We start from the raw sequence: 25,928 nt of genomic DNA, 5'->3' as shown, positions 1-25,928 counted from the left end.
ATCAAAGGAAGATTGTTCTTCTTTTGTTCTATATTATATGAGGAGTTATTTCTTATTTCAGAAAAATCTTGTCATTGTTGCAAAGCTGCTGGTGATATTTGAATTGCCAGTACAACACATCCTTATCAATTTACATTTGTAGCTATCACATTCACAGTGCTTCTGTGCTTACGGGGAAAAGTGCCTCTTACTATGTGTTCCAGTATGAGTGTGCCTGAGCATTTGTGTAATGAAATGCAAATACATAATTTATGTAAATACATACAATTGTATTTAAATGACATTTATATAGAAAATATGTTTTTATTTTTTTAATGTTTTTATTTTTGAGAGAGAGTGTGAGCAGGGGAGGGGCAGAGAGAGAAGGGGACAGAGGATCCAAAGAGGGCTGTGCACTGACAGCAGTGAGCCCAATATTGGGCTCAAACCCATGAATTGTGAGATCATGACCTGAGCACAAGTTGGATGTTTAACCAACTGAGCCACCCAGGAAACCCTGTAAACATATAAACTATGTTTTTAAAGACTCGGTATAGATAATGTATAGTTAGTAACTATGAATTTCATTTTAGGATGTTAAAAAAGGACATTGGAAAATACTTTTTTTTATTTTCAAGTTAACATACAATGTAGTCTTCTCTTCAGGAGTAGAACCCAGTGATTCATCACTTCATAACACCTGGTGCTCATCCCAACAAGTACCCTCCTTAATACCCATCACCCATTTAACCCACCCTTTCACCCCCACCCCCATCAACCCTTAATTTGTTCTCTATATTTAAGAGTCTCTTAATGGTTTGCTTCCCTCTCTGTTTTTATGTTATTTTTCCTTCCTTCACCTATGTTCATCTGTTAAATTTCTCAAATTCCACGTATGAGTGAAATCATATGATATCTGTCTTTCTCTGACTGACTTATTTCACTGAGCATAATACCCTCCAGTTACATCCATGTTTTTGCAAATGGCAAGATTTCATTCTTTTCCATTGCCGAGTAGTATTCTAGTGTGTGTGTGTGTGTGTGTATGTGTATGTGTATATATACATATATGTATACATGTATATACATATACATATATGTATACACACACACACACATATATATATATATTTATATATATATATATCATATCTCCTTAATCTATTCATCAGTTGATGGACATTTGGGCTCTTGCCATAACTTGGCTATTGTTGATAGTGGGGTGCATGTGCCCCTTCGAATCAGCACTTTTGTATCCTTTGGATAAATTCCTAGTAGTATAATTGCTGGGCCGTAGGGTAGTTCTATTTTTAATTTTTTTAGGAACCTCCACTCTTTTCCAGAGTGTCTGCACCAGTTTGCATTCCCACCAACAGTGCAGTAGGGTTCCCCTTTCCCCACATCCTCGCCAACATCTGCTGTTTCCTGAGTTGTTAATTTTAGCCACTCTGACTGGTGTGAGGTGGTATCTCATTGTGGCTTTGATTTGTATTTCTCTGATTATGAGCATGTTGGAAGTCCTAACCTGAACAATCAGACAACAAAACGAAATAAAAGTTATCCAGATTGGCAAAGAAAAAGTCAGACTTTCACTCTTCGCAGATGACATGATACTCTACATGCTTGGGAGCCTGCTTGGGATTCTCTTTCTCCTTCTTTTTCTGCCCCTCCTGTTTCCTTGCTCTCACTCTGTCTCAAAGTAAATAAATAAACTTCAAAAAATTAAATGATATCAGTATTTCTGCATCCCTTGTTAAGTGCCTCTAGGCTAAGATGATACATTACTGTGTTGTTTATATTATTTACTAGTAGCTTTTGAGGTTACATTCTGAAAGATAAGACAATTTCTTTAACAGTTTAAGAGCTGTAGCAAATAAGAATAAAGTATAGTAATCCTTTATAAATAACATAGTACACATCTCTTATTTACATAATTTGAAATAAAAAGATAGGTTAAATGACAGTAAGTGTTGATTTCATTCTAGATATTCTGTACCTTTAAAAATAATTTTCAAAGCTGCAAGAGCAAGTTGTTTTTAGAACCATCAATACTAGAAGCTGTGGTTTATTAATATATGCGAGGGACTGATAAGGTGGTTAATTAATAAAAGAAATGTCACCAAGAAGGTCTGTGCTGGGAATTTTCATTAACAAGTTGAAAAAGAAGTAACAGAGTAATCAATGAACTAAAGCAGACATGATTGACTATAATTACTGTGCTTGTTAAGACTATTGACTAACAGCAAGATGGGCTGTCAAAGTTGAGGCATGGCACTCTGAGAAAATTAAATGAGAAAAATTAATGAGAAAAACATTCATTTTTGCTAACACCAAGGCAATAAAGGTAAAGTGTCAATTTCAGGAGTTATGAAATAGTTAAATTGAGATATTTGATTTTAACATTAAATACACCTTGACTAACATTTAAATGCTATATTTGAGTTTACACAAAGCAAAATGCAGAAGGAGAAATTTGGTGGTAAATATAATATATAAAGATAACAAACAAGATATAACTTATGTTTGTACCAGGGCAGGGTAGTAGCTGTAAAGATGGAGAGGCAATGGATTTGAAGGATATTTGATAAATAAAATTAATAGAACACCATTCTCTTATTTTGTTGATATCATTCATTTCTGCATCAAGGCAAATATAACTCCTTCCAGGAAAATCTCCTGGATTATCCTCTTCTCCTTGAGTTATCTCTCCCTCCTTTGAAATCCCTCAGCTATTGATGCTTTACTTTGTATTATAGTTAATTTGCATATGCCATACTGTTAATGGGCTATGTTGCTGCCCCTAACATTCATTCCCCTGGTGGAGACAACATAAGTAAACAAACAAATAAATATTGAAGGTTGTAGTAAGTGACTGGGGGCAGTAAGGTAAGGTAATCAGGTAATACCTCTATGAGAAGGCGAAGGATGAAAGTTAGCCAGACATATAAATAGCTGGGAGGAAATGATTTCAGGCAGAGGGATGGTAAGTGCAACAGTCCTGAGAATAAGCTTGGGTATTTTATGAGTAGAAAATATAATTGAAGTCCGTGAACTGGAGGGGAGAGTGCTATGAGTGAAAATGGAAGAGGTTTACAGGAGCCATAACATAGAGGGCCTTGTAGATTTGTTAAAGAATTTGGATTTTTTTGCTATGACTAACAAGGCATTGGATGATATTAAGCAGGAGAATGGCATGAGCTAAGCTATGTTCTAAAACATCATTTAGAAGCTATGTGGAGAATAGATTGCAGATGCCTCAAAATAGTTGGGCAGAGGAGATAGAAGTGGATGTATAAAAGATAACTTTTCAAAGTAGGATTAATGGAGATTCTTGATGATTTTGAGGAAAAAGAATGGATGAAGGAAGATTCCTAGGTTTTGGCTTAAGCAATGAGGCGATGATACCAATTACTAGAATATGAATGACAGAAGTATATTTGGGAGGCATAATCAAGAGCTCTTTTTTTGGGTCATGATAAGTTTGAAAGGTCTATTAGCTATCTAAATGAAGGAGGCAGTTGGATGTATACCTCTGGGGCTCACGAGGGAGGTCTGGGTTGAGGATATACAAATTTGGAATTTGTTAGCATATGGATGTATGATTGGTGTATTCAGTGAACAATCGCCTTGTCCAGTCTCTGCATTTCACTTTGCTCTATTGTGTCTCCCTTTCTCATTCTTTAGTGACGTATTGGGTCAGCTCCATAATTTTCCTGCCACTTAGTGAAATGTTTTAAAGGCTACTTCGTCTCTTAAAAATTTTTTTAAATGTTTATTTATTTTTGACAGAGAGAGACAGAGCACGAGCGGGGGAGGGGCAGAGAGAGAGGGAGACACAGAATCTGAGGCAGGTTCCAGGCTTCGAGCTGTCAGCACAGAGCCCAACGTGGGGCTCGAACTCACAGACCACGAGATCATGACCTCAGCTGAAGTTGGACACTCAACCAACTGAGCTACCAGGTGCCCCTACTTAGTCTATTTTAAAACTTCCATTTTATTCCAGTTTAAATCCTATCTCCTCTTTTTCCTCCAGCACTGACCAGATGTCTTCTCAAGGGACTTGGAAATGGGAAGGGGCAAGATTGATTTTTTTCACTACTTCTGCTCTGGTATCTTCAAGAAGAGAGATTTAGTTGGCCTTGTTCCTTTGATATTTCAAGTCCCCTAACTTTTCCTGTAGTGTTAGGGCTAGGAAAGGGAACAGGAGAGGAGGAGCATGTAGCTCTTTTTTAAATGCTTCTTAGTAAGCCCTGAATGAGGTGTCGATCTTTAAATACTGGAAATTCCTTAGCATGCATGCAGTGTACACAGATGGCTTAGTTTTCTTTTATTTTGAGCTTAGCTGCCAATTCTGCAAAGCAGGAAAAATCCCATTTAACATTTTATTATGGATCTCCTTTAAATTCATAGGGTTGGATGAGATATCCCCTGAGGTGACAGTGTGCATTTGACCACACAGAAGTTGGTGGTAGACCTAAAAATGGCCTTTATGGCAGTGAAGGAGACAGAAATGGGTTGTGGAATGAATGATGGTTGAAGATGTAGGGATGGTGAGAAGCTTATTTGGGAAGTATTGTGATGAAGGTAGCAGAGAACTGGGAGGAACTGTAGGGTGAAGCTAATGCTTTTGTTTGTTGGATATTTTAAAGTTAGAGGTCTTGTGGTGTATTTTTGTGCTGATCATTGCAGAAAGGGTGATAATGTGGTTCATGAAGTGATAAGGAAGGAGCAGAGTCCTTGAGAAGGGGGAGAAGAAGGAATCCAGAGCAGAAGAGGAGGGATTAGCTGCTGGTAGGAGCAAGGGTACTATTTGCATTATAATAGGAAGGAAACCAGAGAAGGTGGGGCTCAGGGCTGGTGGTTTTATAGATTTGATAATGAGAAGGCATGGGGCATCTTCCCATGTGGCTTCTGTTTTTTCTTTGTGAGGCAGGAGAGTTGGTTAGTAGCTAATAACAGGGTAGGTGGGAAGAGAGGGGGAAGGATCTTTTGCTGCAGTATATAAGACCTTTGAAATAGGAACAGATTAATTTAGTTTCACCTAAAACACCAACAAAGTGCCAGCATTATTTATCACATATTTTTGGGATAAGATAATTTTAATTATCACAAATTATTCTTAGCTTTAAATCTGATCTTGAAAAGGTGTTATAGCTGTTCAGAAAGTCACATATTTTTTTGAAGCCCCAACCTGAAATTGCCTGAAATATTTTGAGGTATCATGTATAGAATAAAGTGGACTCAAAGTTCATGCAAAAGCTATATTCATTCTTTAAGGTATTTTAGTGAAAAGAAGAAAAGGTATTCTATTCTGATTGAAGAACTGATTGTTTCCTGGAGGGCTTATTTTCCAAGAGGGGCTCCTGATAGAGGTAGAATTATTTTCTTTTTGGAGGCTTCCCTTCTGTGCCTCTGATGTTCTAGCTGGCTTCTAACATAGGGATCCACATCAAGGGACTTCTCAGTACATATGGTTGAGTGACTTTGTCTGGGGCCAGAGACATACATACTTTTGATTACCTCAGGAGGATTGCTACAACTGCCCTGATTTATTCTCTCTCTTCTCTCTTTTTTTTCCAGCTCCTTTACCCCTAACCTTTGTTTGCTTGCAAGAGGAATGTGAGCCAAAATTTTAAAGTTTGAAAAGTATACAGAAAGGAAACAAGTAAATAGGGAAGGAGAATAAATACTGAACAAGACTGGGCAAGGTTACAAGAAGGAATTACTGTGAAAACCTGGAAGGGGGCCAGGGTGCAAAATGCAGTAGCTGTGTCGTTTACAGGAACTATTTAGTGTTCAGCATGCTTCAGTGATCACCCAGAGAAAGCCAGATTTCTCTGGTTTTGTTTGCTACCCTATAGTTAGCTATGGAAATGTGACATAGGTGATCTGTATTTTTTCTCAGCCAACTGATACAAATACAGGGGATCGTGGGGCCTCTGCTCATCAAATGACGTGATTTGAATTGCTAGGAAAGGGACCTCTTGTGGCCATAGTGGGAAACATTTTAACTGAAACCTATCTTAGAGGTTACATTTTTATGAAGAAATGATAAAAAAACTCTATAGAGCTCTTTAACATTGTATTTCAGATGTTTTATAATATTTAATTGTTTTAATAACACCAAGTACTGTAATTTCATCTGTATTTTATCTATGAGAAGTTCTGTATAATTTGCAACACTTCAGATTTTGTCCATTTAATTCACACATCCCCTGACAAATAGATGGAAAGAATAGGAGTTTTCATTTCCATTCTGCAGATGGAAAAGAGAGGTACAGAGCAGGTAAGTAACTTATTTGTGGTTTTACAGTGGGGGCAGACTGGTTCATAATAGAATTTGGGTATCTTATCTTGGGCTCAGTTCAGCAGTCTGGGTTTGGAAAACATTCATTATTAAAGCTCTAAAACAAAAACTTCTATTTTGCAAGTGTCAAGTGAATTCTTTATTCAAGAAAAGATGGATTGAGAGACATAAAACTTAGTCTTTTGTTTTCAGTGTGAAAAGAGGCTATTACTAGATTCTCCAGGAGAAAAAAGCTGCTGTAAAAAAATCTGGGAGGACAGTATGTCAGCAACTAAGAATCTTTAGATAAATGTAATGCCAGTTATGCACATTTTAAAGGAAGCTACATAAAAATACAGTTATTTGCAGATTTCCCTAGAAATCATATAAAATGAAACTCCTTTCATCGTTGATTCTCTCTGACAGTCCCCGGACCCTGTCTTTTGTCTCAGCTCTCTAATATTTGTTATAAGAGGGCCTGTGGAGCTAACAAATAAATGTCTTCTTTTTATTTTGAATTCAGTTTCTTTAAGAACAATAATGCCAAAGCTCAAATGAGTAGTTTTTCTATTCACTTATTAAATATATATTAAGAAATTTTAATTCTAGCGTGGTTAAGATACGGTGGAGTAGTTCTTTATAAGGGACTGTTGTTTTAGAAGCTGTTGGAAGAAAGTCACAGAAGTGGTAGTGTCTAAGGAAATATGGTATGAGTTCAAGTGAGGAATCAAGGAATTGATGAAATGATAAATCACAAGGCAGGGATATGCAAGATTTGTTCCAGTGAATGTTAGGGTATTGAGGAAAAGATATCGAAAAAGGGAAGAGGAGATAGAAAAAAGAACAGCTGTAGCAAAAGAAATTTTGTAGAAGGCTTTTTTTTCTTGATAACTTTAATAATGGTTTCGCTGTAGAGTTTTTGTAAATCTTCACAGTACATGCTGTATACTGATAATTATTTGGTTCTTCATAAATTCTGGGAGCATGGAGTGTGATACCTGGTGCAAGTGTATGAGACAGGTAAGATTTCAGAGCAAAAGCACTATCTCAGATATGACACATTGTCCTGTGGCATTGAAGATGCTAAATTTCACATAATTGATCTTTTGATGTATGGATTCCCTAGACTTTTATTATCCCTGCTTTATCATTTTTTTCACTCTCCATAATTCCAGTCTTCAGCTTTAATTAGATGTAAAGAGGTCCTTATTTTGGAGAGAAATGCAAACCTAACTTATTCAGAGCTTCCTGACAGCTATGTTTATAGATCTCTAGGCAAAGTATGTGTCTGGCCTTTTTCAACGGAGTATTTTCAGTAACAAGTTGTCAGTGAGGTCAGTGACTAGCAGTTCAGGATTAGATACCACCCACCCTGGTTTGTAACCTCCCCTTTCTTTCTTATCCTGGGTGAATGACGCTCAGCTAAAGTGACTGCCCCACTGTCACTGCCTCTTAATTTGGTACTCTGTAACTCTGGCTAAGAAGGCTTCTCCCTCTTCTTCTTTTTTTTTTTTTCCCTCCCAAAACTCTTTTTGGAAAATTCCCTACAAGAGCTGAACTTTAAAAACATTTACTTTATAGAAAGCAACAGAAAGGTAAGAGTCAAGTTTGTAAAGAGAAGAGCTGGACTTCAGTGCATTCTTGTTGCTGCGTTGAATTGCTCTGCCTTAGTTATATATCGTAGTTTTAAAATGTGGGGTTTCCTTCTGAATTAAAGTACATCACACTGTTATATAAAATGGGAATGTTTTGAGTAGTTATGATGAGAAATGTAGGCTTTCATGCTAATTTTAAAGTTATAAATAACTTTCAAGCCAGTGCCAGGGGAAGCTAGTAGCCAAGGTCGTGCTTTGCATTCAGAGAGTTTCTGGCTATAAAAAGCCGATTGCAATACTGTGCAGGAAAAGATAAGATACGGCCTGGATGCTTGTGCTTTGGCATGGGGCTGGGGCAAAAGAAAGCAAAGATAGAAAATGTTTGAAGGGATTTTACTTTCAACCAAAAGCTTGTTCACAGTAAATGGAAGATTTTTCAAATGAGATAGTGGCAAAAGCATGAATTCCTAAATTTAATATTTCTCTCATGTATTTGTTTTATAATTGGCAGTAATATTAAGAGGTTGAGTTCTCTCAGAACTGTTTTACCACCATTTATAATCAAATAAAAATCACACTATGTGGAATGTAATAATCAATACTGTAAAGAGAATGTAAAGGGGGTCTGAGTGACTGAACAGTTGCTCTCCGTTGCACTGAGGACAGAACTGGAAGGAGTGAGTTCAAATAGAAACCAGAAGAAATTTAGTTTAGTCATCAGAAGTTTATCAATTGTACAAGTTTTGAGTCACTGATATACACCACTAAGAAAGCCTGTTACAGTGTCTTTGAAGATACAAGAAATCCAACGATTTGCTTACAACACGCAAGTATGAAAAATAAGATTTCACATTAGCTTTGCATCTGGGTTTGTGGTTAACTTATTTAGACACATGGAAAGGTCAACATATTGAAAATAGTTGTGATTTGGAGATGTGGATTATCAACAGCTAAATCTGAATGGTGTATTTGGATGCACTATTAAAATTTCATTATTCACTATAAAAAATGACCTCAGTATTAGCAAAGGACAAATTTGTTAAATGGAAAAACCCAGAATACAGACAGTATAGACACAACTATTTCCATTTGTTACCCTCCTATACATAGTCTGTGTCTTCCTTCTTACTTGAGTAAAATATTGGGATTTTATAGTAAAATTTATTTTCTTTTCATCATAAAAGTAATATGAGCTCATTGTAGAATTTTGAAAGCACAGAAAAACAATTACCTGTCATCTCATTGATGCATTTCCTTTTAGTCTTTTTTCTCTGCATGGCTTTGAAATGAATTACAGCAATACTGTTGATAAAATTTGAGACCTTGCTTTTACATTTAACATTATACCAAAACGTTTTCCATGTAACATTACCTATTCTACATAGATATTATCTTAAATTACTGTGTAACAATTTCCCAAGTTACTGAATATGATTTTCTTAATTATTGTTGAATACCTAAGTGCTATGGTAAATATCTTTGCGCGCGCGCGCGCGTGTGTGTCTTTATTTTAAAGATAATTTCTTTAAACTATTTTTAAAAAAATTTTTATTTGAGTAAAATTGACACACAATGTTACATTAGTTTCAGTTGTACAACATAGTGATTCAACATCTCTGTACACTACGTTATGCTCGCCACAGTGTAGTTTCTGTCACCATATAGTGCTATTATATCATTGATTATATTACCTTTGCTGTGCCTTTTATTCCCGTAACTTATTCATTTCATAACTGGAAGTCTATATTTCCCACTCCTCTTCACCCATGTTGCCCATCTTCCCCTTCACCTCCTGGCAACCATCAGTTTGTTCTCTGTAGGTCTGATTCTTCAAACTATATTCTTAAATATGGACTTGGATTATAGGGCATTTGAGTTGAAGACAAAGGCTGTGATTTTTAAGAAGATGGTTTTTTACTGTTTTTCTTTTAAGACTTTGTAAAATTCCTTGTCCACCAAATGACATCTTTATTGAATGTCTCTGATATGTAAAACATTGTTATCAGGTATGTAAATAGCAATATACTAAGTGTTTGGAAGGACAGAATCTCTGTTTACAAATTTTCAACTTATCAACTTTACAGATATCAACAAAGCTACATGTCAGGAAAATGCTTCAGCTCTGCCTGAAACTAAGAGATAGTATTATTGACTATATTATTTTGGACTTTTGAACAATAGAAGTTATAAATGACTTTTTTTAGAGGACCATCTATACATTGTTCTGATTTATATGAATTTTAAGAGCCAACTGTGACAAAGAAATAGCAGAATTAAGAAGGATAAATACTGTAGTTATAATAAACGCTTGGAGAAATTAGAAGTATTTGGAGAAATCTGTAGGCAGCAGAGTGAAAGAAAAAGGTAGAGGGAACATACAAGAGCAGAAATTCAGTATTAGGTTTTTCTGTTTAGGAAAACATGGGATTGGAAAGGGGCATAGCTAGAGTGGGAGTCAGAGAAGATTGTGAAGTTTTAATTTTGTTATTGTTGAAATTAGGAGCTATGGTTGTAGAAATAGACTATATTGAAGGGAAAAAGCCAAGGAATTGGTGGTCAGTAAAACTATTTGACTTTAGGAGGTGGTGGCTCTCCAGAGAAATCAAAGTAGAAAGAGTATAGAGATATCAGTATTATTTGGTGGGAGGTGAGTTGAGGTATAGGGTTGTGAATTCTTAAAGAATATATTGTGCCTGTATTAAAACTTTTTAAATTGTGCACTTTTATTTTTCAGTGATATTTAGAGGAAGACCAGAGCTATGGAAGGATGGGGTTCCCTTTTCTCATCCCTATGCATTTCTGTTTGTGTGTTTTTATTTTTTCTTTGGAACAGAAGGGATTAAGGTTTGAGAAGTTGGCCCTCAGTCTTGCCTGAAGAGAAATTATGTGCTTTGTAATAAAGACTTAAAAAAATAGTGTTTATTTAAGGATGACTGGCTCATGGGAATGTTAGTCTAGAGATTCAGAGAGTGTTATTTTCTGATTTTTGTTAGGATACTGGATTTTAAGTGACATGGTACTGTGGGGTGAAGCTCCTGAGTTTAGCCAAGTTGCAAATCTAATGGAAAGTGACAGATAATTGAGACTACAGAATTTTTGAAAGTGAACAGGACTATTAGCTGTTGCATGTGATCTTCACATGCTTGATTACTGTTTTTAACTGTATTATTGGTGCCTGGGACACAGCCAATTTAATCTGCTACCAATTTACTCACAATCTTCCAGGGTTTGAGAAATGATTTTAAGTTCCTATGTACCAAATCGTAAATTAGGTCAAATTTATTTGGCACACCCACCTCTTTTTCCTGTCTTCATTATCCTAACCAGTATGCTTGTTCTGCTTCAGGTTCTTCCATCAGTGGGGAAATAGATTTGATGGAGAAGGCAATGTTTAGTGCAAAGAAAAGCCCTCAGAGAGTGGAACTTGAGCACTGTAGGCCCTACTTTATATTGGCTGTGTTGATCAGTAGTTCTCAATCTGTTATTGGTCCATGAAAGGAGAAAAGTTAGTACCAGAATGTAGGTCATCTATGCCCTAAGACTTTGTAGCAAGACTTTTTAGAAGAAATGGTCATTGATTTACATTCTTGCAAGCTCCTTATATCATTGCAGACTTGTACTTAGGGTAGCATCGCTTAAATTACACTGTATATAGCATTTATCTGCATATGGGGTAGGGAATTGGGATGGAGGTATACAATTAATTAAATAATAAGTGTATTATTAGGTCTCAGTTGATAAGATTTCTGGAGGTGGTATTAATGCAAAGAGGCCCTGAGTTAGTTCACTGAGAACCCTAGGAATGACTGAGAAGCAGGATTGCTGAAAGGACTACATTGGGTCTGCTCTGGTATTGGCTTTGGAATTAATTAATTCACTCATTCTAGATGACATGTGTAGCAGACATTATTCTTAGTGCTGGGAATAGATACTAGTAAATCAAATAAAGGCCCTGGTCTCTAATGTGTGTTTGTTTCTTTGTGGTTAGGAATGAAGGGACAATAAGAAGTAAAACTGATTTCTCTGTGATTCTCTAGAAGCGGTATCAGCATCTATCTTAGCCCAAGGCTAGAGCTCATAGGTCATGTTTCCGTGGGAGTTTGCAAGATTAACTTGCTTTTGGTTAGATTCAGCAATTCTGTTTTCATAACTCTAGCTTTCAGAATCAAATATCTTGTGATAAGCACTGTTGGTTGCCCATGCAATATCCATACATTATGCTCTTGCTAATTTACAGAATCCTAATTTAGGTCAAGAATTAAAAGGCATAATGTACATACTGAGCTGCATCTTGTTATACATATTGACCTGTCCTCCTCCGTCACTTAGGACAGTTACATTTAGTGAAGGCAGATGCATAGTAAGATTGTTGGCACAATCTTACTGTCATAAAGACCACTCTCCTTGGTAGACAAGGTGAAAGCAAACACAAAATATTGTCATTTTCCTTTCCGTCTGTTGTCAATATCGCGAACTCTGCCTGGGAGTGGAGGAGGGTGGTTGTATCTTTCTTGTCCTTCTTCCCTCAAATGCAACCTAAAAATATTGGTGTTGTTTTGAGCATTTTTCACAAGTCTCTGTTCATCTTAGGTTTAGTCCACACTTTTAATAAGCCAGTAGTATACTGATGCATTCATTCTTATCTTTACCTTCTTCCTTCTTCTCTTGTATGTCCTTTAAAACCCTCAGGTTTTTAGAAAGCTTCTTGTATACCACATTAAATTATATTTGCATACATTCTGTCTCATTTTTTCTTCATGTGACTTCTAATAATGGGTTTTATTTTTTGACCTATCTTTCATTTTAGAATTTCTGGCTCTGGGAAATATGTATATTTTCTCTGACCTGCTAAACAATTGAAGATACTTGTCTTACTTTGCTTTGTGTTTTCTTCCTTGGCTGTAATGGACTCTGAGGTGATATGTTCAGCTTTCCCCATGGTTCCTGTCACTTTGACATCACTAACATATTTCTCTTTCTTGATAAAAATTAAGTCCAGGCTAAGCAGTTCTATGCCTTGCTTCTTTTGCCCTTTGAATGATGAAGTTGCTGATAGAGAGGCAGCAAATAAAGGAGAGGAGTGATTTCTCCAGTTGAGATTAATATTTTTTTCTTTAATGTTTATTTTTGAGAGAGAGAGAGAGAGAGAGAGCGAGCAGGGGAGGGGCAGAGAGAGAGGGAGACACAGAATCTGAAGCAGGCTCCAGGCTCTGAGCTGTCATTACAGAGCCCGATGTGGGGCTCAAACTCATGAAACATGAAATCATGACCTGAGTCGAAGTCGGATCCTTGACTAAATCACCCAGGAGCCCCTCTCCAATTGAGATTGTAATTAATTTATTGTCTTTTTGATTTTGCTTATTTAAAAAGTTTTTAAATCATTGCTAGGTCTCTTTTTATTTTGGCCTCTCACTTCAGTTGATTTTCTTTTCATTTTATTTGGTTTTTCCATCACTTCTGTCCTGAAATTTATGTGTTTGGGTGTTTCACTGAGAGCACAGAGTAGATAGTATTCCAAATTTTCTTTTATCTTGAGGGTAGTTTCTGTTTATCTTTAAGACATTATCTTACTCTTATCTTATATAGTCTTTTTATTTTGGATATTTTCCTATTGGCTTCTTTTTGAAAGATGGGACTTATTTGGTGTTTGTCATAAGTGAGATATGTATATCCCCTTTGAGCTTCATCACTATCAACTTTGAACTACAGAATTCCTCTCTTAAATTTTAAATCTCTTCTCTCTTAAATCTCAGTTATCTCAGTACATTTCTGGGCTACAGGAGGTACACATCCATTGGGGCAGCTATTCTCTTATTCCTATTATTTGGTCCTCTACTTGGAGGTGAATTCAACTCTAGATAATTTAAAATAATTTATTATCATTATTATTATTATTTTAAAGTTTATTTATTTTGAGAGAGAGAGAGAGTGAGAAGGAGAGAGAGAGAGAGGGAGGGAGAGGGAGGAAGGGGGAGAGGGAGAGAGAGAGAATTCCAAGCGGGTTTCATGCCGTCAGTGCAGAGCCTGACGTGGGGCTTAATCCCATGAACCACAACATCATGATCTTGGAGAACCCCTCCTGTTGGGGTTCTCATATCTCAGGACACAGTATGTTATTCTTCCTTTGTCTTCTTGTATCCCGTATTGTATTTCTGGGAACTAAAATCTTCTGGCAGAGTGTAGTTAGAAATCTGTTGCTGGGAGGTGACCAGGAAGCACATCTGGCTGTCTAAAAAGCAGCTCCTGTGTAGTAAGGGGATGAGAGCTGGTTATTGGGTTGTCTCTGTTGCCCTTAGTTCTCTGACAGGATGTCAGGATACACAGATGTGAGGGTCTGGCTCTGAGACTGCTTTAAATTTAGGTACAAGGGAGTTCTAGTTCCCCCTTCTCCCAATTTGTCCCATTCATGAAATACAAAAAGTAGGGTGGTCAGATTTAGCAAATGAAAATATAAGACACACAGGTTTGAATTTCAGGTAAACAGCCAGTGTTTTTTTTTTTTTTTTTTTTTTTTTAGTGTATGTCCCAGATATTTCATAGGACATAGGACATAGGACATACTTACGCTGGAAAATTATTCACTGTTTATCTGAAATTCAAAGTTACCTGGGAATTCTGTATTTTATCTGGAAACTATAAGGTTCCCCCAGTGTTTGCAAATCATTAGGAGATATTTATCCTCTTGTGTCTCAGTACTGATGTATGAGGGTCTTTTTCTGATTTGATAAAGGTTATCTTTTCCAGTCTTTCTTCACCTGCAGTGCTGGTCAAAACTGGGAGGACTGGAGACAATCTGTAGAGTCTGGGAGCCTTCAGGGAGGAAAAGAATGAAGACCTGGACTCCTTTCTTTTACAATGTATTTATTATTAGAAACTTTTTAATGCATTGAACTGTTCCTGAATAAGAAAGGACCTAGTAAGAAAGAATATCAAAGACCTTAAATTAGAATCCTTTTTGTGGCCTATATTATCTGGTGGGAGAGGCTGTTTGGGCTTGTGAGTGATTGAAGGCAGAAGGAGGCAGAAGGCCCTCCTGACCTGGCCACTGTTCTTGGTAAACTGAGGCTGTAAGCATGGATGCCATGCCATATCTCTGAGGGAGCAAGCTGGTTCTGTCTTGAAGAATCACCATGGCCAATGTCAGTAACGGTAGTAGCAAACGCAAGAGTGCAGCAGGTGGAAAGGTCACAATGGACCTCAGGGGATCAGTTTTCGTCAGTTAACTGTGCTGGGAGTAGAACACTAGCAGCCTTCAACAGGACCCACTTGTATTCTACACATATTCTCTTGTTTTCTCTCTTTGAGGTATGGGGGGTCAAGAGGCCCATGGAATTCTTGAACTATTTAAGGGATAAGAGAGGTACTGGGCTCTCTGTCAGTTTGGCATTTGAGAAGTAGTTTTAATTTGTATTTTTCCACTTGTGCTTCTTGTATTTTTGTTGTTGTCATGGGAAGAACATGCTCCTGATAGCCTACTTGTCCAAGGAGGATGAGACACATGTAGAACAGGTTTGGATTCCAAAACTGCATCTTGGAGTAAGCCCAGCCAAGCCCATCTTGGATTAGCCAACCTAACCACCAGCCAACCTGAAAATGCACAAGAGAGAATAAATGTTGTTTTATGCCACTGAGTTTTAGGGTGTTTTATTATGTAGCATTATTATGGAAATAGTAACTCATAGATCATTAAGCAAAAAATGATTTAGTATAACATTTTACAAAGAATTATTTAAAAATTAATAAGGAGGGGTGCCTGGCTAGCTCATGTGGAGGAATGTGTGATTCTTTTTTTTTTTTTTCAAATATTTATTTATTTTTTGAAGAAAGAGAGAGATAGAATGTGAGCAGGGGAGGTGCAGAGAGAAAGGGAGACACAGAATCTTAAGCAGGCCCCAGGCTCTGAGCTGTCAGCACAGAGCCCGACGTGGGGCTCGAACCCAGGAACCATGAGATCATGACCCGAGCCGAAGTCAGTTGCTTAACCGACTGAGCCACCCAGGCGCCCCTCGGCTCAGGTCTTGATCCCGGGGTTGTGGGATCAAGCTCCGCCTCAGGCTCCACCCTGAGCATGGAGCCTGCTTAGGATTCTCTCTCCCTCTTCCCCTCTCTTATACTTGCATGTGCTTGCACTTTCTCTCTCAAATAAAGAAAAATAAGCCTTAAAAACAGCATTCTTTTTGCATTTGTCCTGTGTTTCCTCATGGTTAGCTTGATGTTATACTTTTTTTTTTAAATGTTTATTTTTGAGAGAGAGAGAGAGAGAGAGAGAGAGAGAGAGAATCAGTGGGGGAGGGACAGAGAGAGAGGGAGACAGAATCTGAAACAGGCTCCAGGCTCTGAGCTGTCAGCACAGAGCCTGATATGGGGCTCGAACTCACAGACCGCGCTATCATGACCTGAGCTGAAGTCAGATGCTTAACTGACTGAGCCACCCAGATGCCCCAGGAATGTATGATTCTTGATCTCAGGGTTGTGAGCTGGAGCCTCAGGTTGGGTATAGAGATTACTGAAATAAATAAATATTGAAAAAAATTAATAAGAAAAAGAACAACAGAGAAATGAGTTAATTATAAGTCAAAAAGTAATTCACAGAAGAGAAAATTGGAATGAGTAATAAATAAGTGAAAAGATATTTAGCTTATTTCACTAGCTATTGAGTAAATACAGATTAAAATAATGATGAGATACCTTATCATACTTATTGGATTTATAAAAATTAATAACCTGGTAATCTAGTATCTGTAAAGATGTGAAGAAAATGGAACTTTCATACATAGATGGTGGAATGTTCATGGATACAAAGAGAGACCTATCAAGAAGGGAGAGGATATTTTCAAGGACTATTACTGACAAAGGGTTATATATAGAATATAGGGAGAATTTTAGAAATCTGTGAGAAAAAACAGACAACCTAGGAGAAAAAGGGGTAAAAAGTACAAGTGAGCAATTCATAGAAGAGATACTTGAATGGCTGGCTAGTTAACCCCAAGCATATCACCAATGACATTGGTAATCAAAAATACAATTAAATTAAAACAACAGTGAGATCCACTTTGTACTTTCCGTGTTGGCAGAAGCTGAAATGTCATGCAGTATCTTGTGCTGGTGAGGAGATGGGGACATGTGAGCCTACATGTTCTGTTGGTGGTGTTATTTTGGAGACCAGGTTAGTAATATTTGTTGAAATTGAGTGCTCAAATGCATTTGACCCAGAAATTCTACTTCTGAATTGTATTAGTTTGCTAGTGTTGCCATAACAAAGTATCACAGACTGGTTTAAACAATAGAAATTTATTTTCTTTTTTTAAAAAAATTTTTTTTTCAACGTTTATTTATTTTTGGGACAGAGAGAGACAGAGCATGAACGGGGGAGGGGCAGAGAGAGAGGGAGACACAGAATCGGAAACAGGCTCCAGGCTCTGAGCCATCAGCCCAGAGCCCGACGCGGGGCTCGAACTCACGGACCGCGAGATCGTGACCTGGCTGAAGTCTGACGCTTAACCGACTGCGCCACCCAGGCGCCCCTAGAAATTTATTTTCTTAGTCTGAGGGTTAGAAGTCCATGATCAAGGTGTTGACAGGTTTGGTTTCTTCTGAGGCCTCTCTCCTTGGCTAATAGATGGCTATATTCTTGCTGTATCCTCAACATGGTTATTCCCTTGTGCGTGTCGGTGTCCTAACCTCTTCTTATAAGGGCACCAATCATATTGATAGGGCCCACCCTAATGGCTTCATTTTAGCATAATCCTACCTTTAAAGACCCTGTTTCCAGATACCGTTATATTCTAAAGTATAGGGGGTTAGAATTACAGACATATGAATTTTGGGGAGGGTGCAATTCAGGCCATAACAGAGTATATGCATTAGAGGGACTCTTACATAGGTATACAAAGAAGTATGTATGAGAATGCTTATTATAGAACTGTTTCCCATAGCAAAGAGTTGGATACTACCTAAATATTCTTGAATAGGGATACGGACAGATAAAATACATTATAAAGGCATCTGATAGAATGCTACAAATGGAAACTAAATTAAATCAATTATATTAGTTGGGAACTAATTTTTCTCAAATAACAAGAAATCTGTGGGTAAGAAGTTCAGAACTGATGATATCAAGGACCTGAGCTCTTTGCATAGTTTTGCTCTGTCATCTTCCTTCCTTAGCTTTTTAGCACTGATTTATGTCCAGGCATCATACCAGAGATAGTAGAAGGAGGGGCCAAGGATCATAGCAACATTATCTGATTCTTTTTTATAGGGAAAGCAAAAGCTTTGCCAGAAGGCATCTCAGTGGACACCAGCTGACACTCATTGGCTAGAATTCTGTCACATGCCATTCTGAGTTGCAAAAAAGTCTGGGAAACCTAATGTCCTGCTTCCATAGCTGTGCAAGGCAAGGGAGAGCTGGATTGTGTGTTGCTTGGGCTAATCTATGGTGTTTACTGCATGTATATGGTTCAACATGTTAGATCATGAAAACATAATGGGGTGGGGGAAGACAGAGAGGGAGAGAGAGAGAAGAGAGAAGTACAATACTGTTTGTGTAAATTTGAAAGTCCGTACACACATAAAGCTATATACCATTGTAAAGATATATGTCAAGAGTTAAGGGAAGTTGATTAGAAAGGCATCCATTAACTACAACACAGTGGATACCTATAGGAAGGTAGGAGTGGAACAGAGCTGAGGCAAGTGATATGGACTATGATAATAAAAAATAAAATACAACAGACTTTTCACAGACTAGTTCTATCAGTTGAATTTTACCTGAGGAACATGATTAATTGTGTTAGTCTAATTCTGTGCTCTCAACATCCAGGAGAAGAAAGGCTGGGGTGATTTGGGGTATGTGTGTATGAATTACTTGGACTGTTGGTATGATTATCATTTAGAGTCAAATAGTGTGAATCACTATGCTGACAACTGAGTTTAATTACTTTACCTTACCCTGTGATGAGCTTTATTCTTTTCAGTACAATTGGAGGCCTGATAGGAGTGATGTTGTAGTTAAGCTTAGTGAGGCTAGCAGGTACTCTTTGGACAATTTAGGGGTATTATGAATTTTGCAAAATTGATTTTCCTTGTCTTTGTACATATATTTCTTTTGCATTATAATGAAAAATTAGTAGACTTGACTTGTAGAGAGCCATTGGGGGACATGAGTAAAATAAACATGGCTACTTGGTAGTGAAATCCATCATTCTCTAGTTTTCTGTTACTATCTTTGGAAATGGTGGGAGAAAGGATTTCCTTTCCCTCTCTCTAATATAGCCTCAGCAAGTGACTGACTCTCTCCTCTGGAATGAAGCATGTTGGCACAATTCCATAAATCTTATGTGGGAACAAGACACCAGAGGTTTCTGTTTTTTACTTATTGCCATTCTATTGCTTTTGGTTCAGTATTCTGTCCTTTAACCATTCCATATCTAATCCTCTAAGTAAACATAGACCATTTGTTAATATGTGTTAGTGTATCTTTGATTTTCTCTATTAAGCATATGTTACAACTTTGGAAGCAGGTCTTAAGTTCTTCCATTTTAGAACTATGTTTCCTTGTTACTTAATTATAAGTAACTATCATGGATGGGGTAGATGACGTCCCTTGGTGAAATGGATTCAATTTGCTAAATAAAAATGTGTGGACCTAATGATTCTTCATCCATTTTTAAATCAGATAGGCAATTTTTTTTTTTTTTTTTGCAATCTTTCACAGTAGCCTTCTAAAATTCAATGGCATTTTGGTTTGGAAAAGTAGAATCCCACGAACAGAAAAGTATCTTTCCACATAATAAGAATAATTAATTGGTGAATTATTAGCACTGTAATGAGCACTCCATTAGACTCTTTTTAAAACAATGTTTACTTATTTATCTTTGAGAGGGAGAGAGAGCACGAGTTGGGGAAGGGCAGAGAGACAGAGAATCCCAAGCAGGCTCCAACAGCACAGAGCCCAACACGGGGCTCGAACCCATGAACTGTGAGATCATGACCTGAACCAAAATCAAGAGTCAGATGCTTAAAACCAATGGAGCCATCCAGGCACCCCAGTACTCCATTACATTCTATGGGTAATTTTATAAGCACTTCTTAATAGTAACTTTGTAGGTCTCATTTCACAAAATGGGGGGAAAAACAGGATAAAAGGGGGAAGAGCTTGAATTTGAACCCAGTTTCCTTGTGTTTCTGCCTGTTCTTTTAATTTCTTTCCTTCTCTTCCCATTCCTAGTGGGTACTTGTTTTGCAAAGTTCTATCCTTGGCTGCCTTATCTTTCTCTGCTGTGAACCTTGGAAGATCTCATTTAGTCTCATGGGTTAGGGTGTAACATGGATGCATAGTGACCATATCTCTATTTATAGGGCTGATTTTTCTCCTGAACTTCAGGATCCTGCATTTCAGCTGTCTGTGGGACGTAATCCATTTGCACATGGCGCTCACACCTCAAACTCATCATACCTAATGTATGTCCGAGTCAGAGTGTGCCCTAGACTTGCTCATTGGTGTGAATATTATCTGTTATAAGTCCACTGCAATAGTTTAGGGAAATAATAACTAGTTTTCAAAATAAAATGAAAGACTGTATATAAAAAGTATGTTACAAATTCAAATTGAACATAAAATATATGGGGGCATTTTTGCTAAAAGTAAAAGATTATTTTAAATAGTATTTATTCACTATTCAATCTCTCCCCAGGCCATGCATTGTTGTTAAAAAAAAATTTTTTTTTTTATCAGGTAGAATTGAGACTAACAAGACCTTGTAGGTATAGTTTCTTAAGGCACTAGGGAAACCAAAAATTGCTGAATGAGACATACTTCAGGGGAGTCTGTGTCAGGAACCAAACTCATAGTTGGAAAGTACAGTAGAAGTAAGTGGTTAGATGAAAACAAAAAAATTAGTTATCTGTATATTCTAAAATTGGATGATTTTAGATTTTTTTTGATGATTGGTAAAAAGGATAAGCAAATTACTTGCAAAACTGATATTTCAGTTTTCTTATGGATGCATATCCTGTCAGTTAATTTGAGAAATAATTCTAAGTATCTCTTTTGTATCATAGGGAATATATCAGTTCAGAAAATTAACAATACAAAATTTCCTGAAAAAAATCCATTACAGTTGAAAAGATGGTATACTTTATTTCCAAGTGTAAAAGATGATTTTTACATAGCTACCATTAGTTATTATATGAGGAAAGAAACTGCCACATTCAATTATTAAAAAATGATTTTGTAGAGTGAGGAACTCAAAACTTGCTTTCATTATCAGAAATAGAATTTTCTTTTAAAGGAAAAGAAGCTATAATTTCCTATTTTGAATCACAATTGAGGAAGAGAATGATTATTTCTTTTCTCTTTGGAAAATTTAATACTTGAGCATAAAGGCTGTGTCATTAGGGGTAAGTTTAGGAGCTTGAAAAGAGAGCTCACTCTTTGAGCCTTTAGATCTGTTTTATTTTTGCCAAGTTAACTTAGTAAACTTAATGTTTGTGATAATAGTTTCAGGGAAGCATAGAAAATTTTTATCTTCAGTCAAGATAAATTTGTGGTAGTTAATGATTTTTGGCTATTTAGATGGTAAAATCTTTATTTTTAGAGTAAATCAGGCAAATCAATATTCAGGCTTTTCAAAACTGAATTTGTAAAATAAGGAATTTGTAGCTTGTATGAGGACTTTGTTAGTCGTAACATTGTATGCTCATGAGAAATACAATAATTCTGTGATAACAGGATCCCTGTCTTCTAGAATTTTGCTGTAGCTAATTATAATTTGTCCATATAGAATGGACAAATACCAAACAAGGCAATTAGAAAATATTAGTTAACAGTTTACAAATATCATATGTAATTTTGAAGAGAAATGATTTTGTATTATAGTGTAGTTTTATTTTCTTTGGAGTTTGTTTTAGATTTTCTAATGGGGCTTGGAATCTCTACGTAGGGTTTTTATTTGTTTCTTTGTTTGCTATTTTTGGTCCCAGAAGAATCTAGGGTTGTGGAAAGTCGTTTTGATGATTGAACCCAATTCTGCTACTTCTTAGTCTTTCTCTCACTACCATGGCAATGCATCTCTTGGAGCTGATAGAAGAAATAATGGTAGACTTTGCCACAGATGAGAAGTATTAAACACTAATATGGGCTATATAAAAGTCAAATTAATATAGGCAAAATAAAATGGGATATTTTTTTTTTCAACGTTTATTTATTTTTGGGACAGAGAGAGACAGAGCATGAACGGGGGAGGGGCAGAGAGAGAGGGAGACACAGAATCAGAAACAGGCTCCAGGCTCTGAGCCATCAGCCCAGAGCCTGATGCGGGGCTCGAACTCACGGACCGCGAGATCGTGACCTGGCTGAAGTCTGACGCTTAACCGACTGCGCCACCCAGGCGCCCCAAAATGGGATATTTTTAAACATATTTAATAACGAAAATTGAGATGGTGTGTCCCATTTTGTAGTTGAAGTATAAAAATAAATGTCATTGGATGAAACACTGTGGGCTTTCAGAATCAAATGATACCCTCTGCTGGCTAAATTAGGGATTGTGTTTAAAAATGAGTAGCCTTTTTTTTTTTCTTTTTTTAAAGAGCTGATTGCTGTAAAAAAGGATTGAACAGTGCAGAGAGAGTATTGTGAAATAATATAGGAGAGATTACAAATGTGGAGAATGATGCCAATGTATGACTTGAATATTTTCTGAAGTGAAACTAATATGGAAATATCCATAATTGAAATTTTCTAATCTTTTGATCCAAGTTTTAACCAGGGAAGTAGGCAGGCCATAGGGAAGGAACACAGCAGGGGGCAAACTGCATGGATCTGCTTCCCTATTTCTGATAGCAACTCATATTTAATTTATTGTCATCAGTTAAATTTCATCAGTTAAATTTAAATTTTTTAAAAATTCTTAAAGCCACTTTGGAATTCACAATGTTTTGGGAACACAGCACACACAAAAGTTATGTTTAAAAGTTTATACTGGACGATATATCATTTCATTGCAGATTTGAAAAATAAAATTTTAGGTCGGATTCTACTGTTTGATGTCGCTCTTCATTGGCATATTGCTTTAAGAGCACCCATCCCCCCCTTGTGCTTGAGCCACTGTGTCCCGTCAGTCATCCTGAAATACACTAGGGTGCTTGTCAGGCTGTTTGCTTACAGATGCATCATAAGCCAAATTGTGAGCCGTAAGAGTGGCACTGAATTTCTAAATACAAGAAATTGCTTAGACAATTGATTTAGTATCTGTATATGGGCAATACTCTGTCCTGCAGTAGGTGAGTGAAGTGTCAAACTTTTTAAGATCCAATTTTGCTGTAAAGCAAATCTGATAATTTTAGATTATCTGTTGCTTGGTTAGATAACTTTGGGGGAAATAAAAGGACATTATTTCTATAAAATGGGATGAATAGAAATACTATGCTGTGCATTTATTAGTTTTATAACTAATTTTCCTTTTAATAACACTAAACTCTAAACTACTTTATGAAAGTTCCAATTTTATAAATGTCTGCTTTTTCTAATAGATTAGCAGGCATTTCAGATTTAGATAAAAATGTGATTCTCTTACACATTTTTTTCTCTTTCACAACAACTTAGGCAACTCACTTGAGCAGAGGCTCAATTCTGCTATTTGGTGTGTTTATTAGTAGTTTTAAAAATAGCGCTTAAACAAGTGCTCCTGTGCCAGTGACCAAGCTATAGTAGTGTTACATCAGAGCATTTAAAAATTCCTGCTGTGTAACTGAGCTCTTACTATTTGAGTAACTGGAAGTATATGCAAGGAACTGGAAGCTTTACGTTCTTTACACATAAAAGTCGTGCAGCAAGCAGTTTCTTTATTTGCACAAACAATTCAATTTCCATCATGGGCCTCTAAACTTAAATTGTGCATGGGTGCTTTTCCTGTATTTTTGGTATGTAGCCTTAAATATCTTCAAACAGGGCATTGATAAAAAAGAAAGAACTCGGATTTCAATATTTCTGTGTTCAGTGTGGTAGAGAATAGTTAAGAGGCAGCAAGGAGTTAAAGTTTTAAGGCTTTATCTCAGGTAAATTGAGGTTGCTTTTGCCGATACATGGAATGATTATTTATTTATTCCTTTTTCTAGAAAGGATTTAAGGTGACTTAAAAGGCTATATGAAACTCAAGATAGGACAAATTAAAAGTGGAGTGAAAGAAGAAAGGAAAACAAGCATTAGGATATAAAACAGTCAGGAATAACGCAAAAAATGCAGCAGCTTTGATTATGGTTTTGTGATTCTAGTGTCTTACGGACTGATGGAGGAGAAAATTCAGGGTTTACAGAAATCTTACAGGGGTATTTCATGCAAACCAGTTGTCTTCCTTACTGTGGGTGGCAGTTCAGAGTGAGGAGAGTATGTTGGACAGTGAATATTAAATACTTTTTAAATGTCACTTCTGTTTTGGTGGAAAAAAAGTGGAGATCTGCTGCCCTTTTAACCCACACGCTGATTTATGTGGGCATAAGTGTGGCTCCAAGTTTTCTAGGAGCAGAAAAAGATTCGGTCTTGTTACTCAATTCAGAAGAAAGATTTAAGAAGGTTGGTTTTTTAGAAACAACAAGAATTTATCTAAATAAGGTCAAATATCTACATCTTTAAAACAGACATGATCAAGGCAATTTTTACAATAAAATATATTTGCTAATTTTGTATGAATCTATGAATCTTGTCCTAGTATTTTTAAAAATAGATTGTTGTAATTGAGATTAGCTATTTTCCTTCCTTTCACTCTTTCAGTTTAGTGATAAATTTAACTTGAATTTCAACTAATGATAGGTCAAAATTAAGTGGATCAATCTAGCTGGGAAGGAAGTTGTTGGATAGACAGGAAGGAGTTCAGACAGGACTTCTTAACGTACTTTGATCTTTAAATACTCAAAATACAATTACTGTGTTGGAGACTCTGGGCTCCGTACCACACACCATACTAAACCCAGCTTGTGTACGTGAACAAGCTTGCGAACTGATTGTTTTCACCCATTGTACTGAAAACGAACAGAAATGTAGCAGTTAAAATTTTGCTAAGTATCTGCAGTGAAATCTTCAGATATCCAATTAACATGTTGAATCCAGGGCCATCATTTGACTCTTTTTAAAAATTCTGTTGTTAAAAATAAGATTAATAAGAGATGATTATTTTTTAAAGGGCAGTAAAAAAACAAAAAAATGCTCAGAGCTTTTATTTTTGTGTTTTTGTACTGTGAACACATGCAGGTTGAGTTAGAGTTCTTTCGAGAAAAAATTATGAATCATACATATAAATCCCTAAATGGGATTGTTTTTTAAATTTCTCTTTCTGCTGCTTCATTATTGGTGTATAGGAATGCAGTAGATTTCTGTGTATTGATTTTGTAGCTGTGACTTTACTACTTCTTTTATCAGTTCTAGTAGTTTTTTTTGGTGGAGTCTTTGTAGCTGTGACTTTACTACTTCTTTGATCAGTTCTAGTAGTTTTTTGGTGGAGTCTTTCACTTTCTATATGTAGTATCATCTCATCTGCAAATAGTGGAAGTTTTACTTGTCCCTTACCAATCTGGATGCCTTTTATTTCTTTTTAGTTGTCTGATTGCTGTGGCTAGGACTTCCAGTACTGTGTTAAATAACAGTGGTAAGAGTGGACACCCCTGTCTTGTTTATGACCATAGAGGAAAAGCTCTCACTTTGAGGATATAGCTGTGGGTTTTTCATATATGGCCTGTATTATGTTGATGTATGTTTCCTCTAGACCTACTTTGTTGAGGGTTTTTATCATGAATGGATGTTGTACTTTGTCAAATGCTTTTTCTGCATCTACTGTAATGATCATATAGTTCTTATCCTTTCTTTTATTAATGTGGTGTATCATGTTGATTCATGTGTTAAAATTGAACTAGCCTTGCAATCCAGGAATAAATCCCGCTTGAGTGTAGTGTATGATTTTTTAAATGTGTTGTTAGATTTGGTTTGCCAGTATTTTGTTGAGGATTTTTACATCTGTCTTTGCCAGAGATATTGGCCTTTAGTTCTGTTTTTCGTGGTGTCTTTATCTGGTTTTGGT

The 25,928-nt window shown here is 36.5% G+C and overlaps 1 protein-coding gene across 4 annotated transcripts in view; it reads left to right on the top strand.

The window, feature by feature from the left end:
• Positions 1 to 25,928, top strand: part of CTNNA3 (catenin alpha 3) — a 1,797,955-nt gene that overhangs the window by 50,941 nt on the left and 1,721,086 nt on the right. The window contains exon 1 of one of the 4 annotated variants that reach the window (XM_045437559.1): positions 7,677 to 7,860. The exons of 1 other annotated variant lie outside the window; for it this stretch is intronic. The gene's annotated coding sequence lies outside the window, so the exon portion shown is untranslated. Of the gene's footprint in view, positions 1 to 7,676; positions 7,861 to 23,033; positions 23,143 to 25,928 lie in introns of those variants that run through there. 2 more of the 4 variants (XM_045437556.1, XM_045437557.1) reach the window with 2 other exon arrangements.

The sequence above is a fragment of the Leopardus geoffroyi genome, chromosome D2, assembly GCF_018350155.1.
Source record: "Leopardus geoffroyi isolate Oge1 chromosome D2, O.geoffroyi_Oge1_pat1.0, whole genome shotgun sequence".
NCBI lineage: Eukaryota > Metazoa > Chordata > Mammalia > Carnivora > Felidae > Leopardus > Leopardus geoffroyi.
The sequence above is the reverse complement of the archived record's forward strand: the minus strand, read 5'-3'. Positions and strand labels throughout refer to the sequence as shown.